This window comes from Sitophilus oryzae, unplaced genomic scaffold, assembly GCF_002938485.1.
Source record: "Sitophilus oryzae breed Bouriz unplaced genomic scaffold, Soryzae_2.0 scaffold_1172_pilon_pilon, whole genome shotgun sequence".
Classification (NCBI taxonomy): Eukaryota; Metazoa; Arthropoda; class Insecta; order Coleoptera; family Curculionidae; genus Sitophilus; species Sitophilus oryzae.
Window position 1 is genome coordinate 106,089 of NW_022145807.1, and position 3,587 is coordinate 109,675.

The following is a 3,587-nucleotide window of genomic DNA, read 5'->3' on the forward strand; positions in this document are numbered from 1 at the left end:
CCAAAAACTTAATATATAATTTAACTGACACACCACTGACAATGACAAATAATTTATTTCTGGAGTTATTGTGCGTAGGTACTTTTTAGGTATGTTTTAGTATTTAGTCGTTTTACACAAAGAAATAGCAATTAAGCAATATAAAATACTTCATAACAAATCTAGACCTTTCATTTAAAAAAAGAATTATCAAGATTATCAAGACAAAAAAACCCTTTGAGCTTTTGTATAAAAAACTACTGAGTAAAAAATATACATTTCCGTATTTTTTATGTAAAAAACTAACGGCCCTTTTTACATAAAAAACGTCGTAAATGTATATTTATTTACTCAGTAGTTTTATACAAGTATAGACGAAAAGTTATTACTCTTCAAACCAGTTGAAAAATATGTAGGTGGCGCCCTCTGCAAGTAGGAGACATATTGACATCAAAATCAAATCTCATGTTAAAAAAATCCCAGACCCCAATTTTCATCTAAATATTGACGTTATATACTTCATAAATTATTTGGAAAAAAATCATAATAAAAATGAAACTTCTACACCCTGTATCTCCGAAACTAAGCATTTTAGGACATACATTTATACGAACTTTTTTTCTTATTTTTATCTGCAGAATATGCGGCCGAAGTTACCGGAATACAGTTCGGACCATCCTGTATATCATTGACCAAAAATTGGACATATCTAAATAGCTAATTGATAGAAATGATAAATGTGGAAACTTAATGTATATTACTTATTTACTAAAATACTTGTTCAATTTTGATTTTGATATTTTAATCAAACTATTATGACAAATTATCAAAAACAAAGAAAAGTTAATTAATTAAAAAACTTCTAAACTCTTCAAAAATTCAGAAATATCTCGGTGTAAAAATTCCCGCAAAACGTAATCGTGTTTAATATGGAAATTTAAAAACTTTGGAATTACAAACGACCCGACAATTCTCATTGCTTTTCAAAGGTAGCAGTGTGACCGGCTTGTAAATGAACTCAGTTATTAGGACGTTTTTACAAAACCACTTTGAAGTTATCAGACAGGTTAATTTTCGATATTTTATGAATTTTCTGTGATATCTAAAAAGGTGGTTAACCAAAATTGCATAGACAAAAAAGCGACTAACTGAAATAAAAATACAGGGTGATCCACTTAAAATAGTGAAAAAAATACACACAACATTCAATTTTGACCCACCCTGAATATACATATCAAACAAGATTGCAAATATTGGTAAGCTGAATTTTAAAGAAGATTATACAGTACAGTACGTCTGTCCGTTCTGTAGCTACGGGGTATCAGTGAGAGAGGAAACGATATTCCCTCAATGTTTTTCGTAAAAAATTAGACTACGCGTCCCAGCAATAAAAATTCGACAAATTTGCAAGTAGCCAATAAAATGAGTGGGCGGAGCGATTTGCGGTGACGTACTCGTCAAGTCGACGTATAAAATATATTGTTGTTAATTTAAATGTTTTTTGTCCGCATTCCTTTCGTAGACACAGATCCAGCAGACGTACTGTACCTCCTGCTAAAAAAATATATATATTTTTTAATTTTGAGAGGGTTCCAAGTACAGGGTGTCCCACTAAGAATAGCTCTCGGCTGTATCTCGGAAAGTATTAGCCGTAGGGCATACGGAAAAAAATATTTGTAGCTAAAGGGGCTATGAGAAATTGCTGGAAATTATTTTCAAGTTTGTAAAACGGTCGCTAGAGGGCGCAACTGCTATGGAAAATAAGAAAATAGAATTTTTACAGAATTTTGCCTAGATAATGGGTACTACAAATAATAGCTTCATAATCTTCAGTAAATTTTGGATTTTTTTTGTTAGAACCATTTTCCTCTATCTGCTAAAATAAAGTGGTGGGGGAAGGTTAGATCTATCTTTATTTAAATGTTAATAACTCCGGACTGGATGATCAGAATCCAACAAACGAGAGCTCGTTTAAAAGAGCGTTTCTTACTCTATATTATACCATAAAAATAATAATAAGGTTTTGTACGAAGACGCTAGGGGACGCTTTCTTACAATTTAACAAACAGCGCGTTTTTTCAAAAAAAATTACCAATTATTCTAGTATTTCGTCGATTTTAAAATAAACTAACTATTTCTATCTTATTTTTTGTTAGAATGAGCATAATCAAGAGGACTACTAATACCGTGTTGTAAAAATAATGTAATTAAGGTACAAAATAATGTAATTAAGGTATTTTGGTATTTATTATTTATTTAGCTAATACCTTCTGTTTGAAAGAAGATATCAAGATGCGGTTTTCGCTGACTTTTTAAGCTTTTACTACTATTTACTATCAGCTAAAATTACGTATACTATCGTATTTTTTTTTTTTTTTGAAAAAAACGCGCTATGTTTGTTAAATTGTAAGAAAGCGTCCCCTAGCGTCTACGTTCAAAACCTTATTATTATTTTTATGGTATAATATAGAGTAAGAAACGCTCTTTTAAACGAGCCCTCGTTTGTTGGATTCTGATCATCCAGTCCAGAGTTATTATCATTTAAATAAATATAGATCTAACCTTACCCCAGCACTTTATTTTAGCAGATAGAGGAAAATGGTTCTAACCAAAAAAAATCTAAAATTTACTAAAGATTATGAAGCTATTATTTATAGTACCCATTATCTAGGCAAAATTCTGTAAAAATTCTATTTTCTTATTTTCCTAAAGTCCCTAGATATATAAAGTACCGCAATTACCGCCATATTGGCGCCAAAACTAGCGGCAAATTTAAAAAGGAGGCCAACATTTCGCTGTTTCGACTTTTTAAGCAGCTGGTCGGTCCGGCGCCAATATGGCCGACCAACATTGACAGGCAAGCCGTAAAATAAAATATGTATTAATTGTAATAGAATTACGTTTATTATCTACAGTTTACCTTCATTTTAACGTAATATCAGGTGGTATATTAATATTCAATTTCATAAATTTAATTTTTTAGGCCTATATATGTTAAGAGGTTATAAACGAATGGTTTCCGTACAAGTGTTTTTCATTTGTATTAGCATTTATTTTATGTTACCTTTTAGCGCAAAGTACGCCAACAGAAGTAAGTTAATAGGTAAGAAGAAATAAAGTTAGAATAACATTTAGCATTTTAGTACTTAATTCAGTCGAAACAACTGGAAAAACTTTGTTTGTTGATGAGAACGGGCTACCTATACCATAAGTAAACTTTCCCTATTATACCAGTTATGCTGTAGTTAATTTTGACAAATAAGCATGATTTAACAAAAGTCTTTGGAACAATGAATCTAGGAATAAGCTACAAACTTAAATTTGAAGGCCGGCTTTTATACGAGAAAATTTTGAACCATGGTTGAAACAAATAAATGTATTAATTAAATTGATATGATACATACCTGCTATTTTTGAAATATATTAATATATTGATAGAAAGATTGTTTCAATTAGTATTACTTCAGGTAGTTTCGGCATTTTAGGTATGTAATTGTGCACTTAATTTAAAAATAACTTAGAAAGAAGCTTGAAACGCATAGGGGCTCTTTATGTGTGCTGTATAATTAAGGTTTGTATGTTATGGAGTCATTTTTATACAACAAATT

At 30.5% G+C, this 3,587-nt stretch overlaps 1 long non-coding RNA gene across 1 annotated transcript; it reads left to right on the top strand.

The window, feature by feature from the left end:
• The first annotated feature begins 2,823 nt into the window (after window positions 1-2,823).
• Window positions 2,824-3,221, top strand: LOC115889105. The gene is made up of 3 exons (XR_004051368.1): window positions 2,824-2,911; window positions 2,963-3,070; window positions 3,123-3,221. It is a non-coding gene; the product is annotated as an uncharacterized LOC115889105 (long non-coding RNA).
• Window positions 3,222-3,587: the final 366 nt, after the last annotated feature.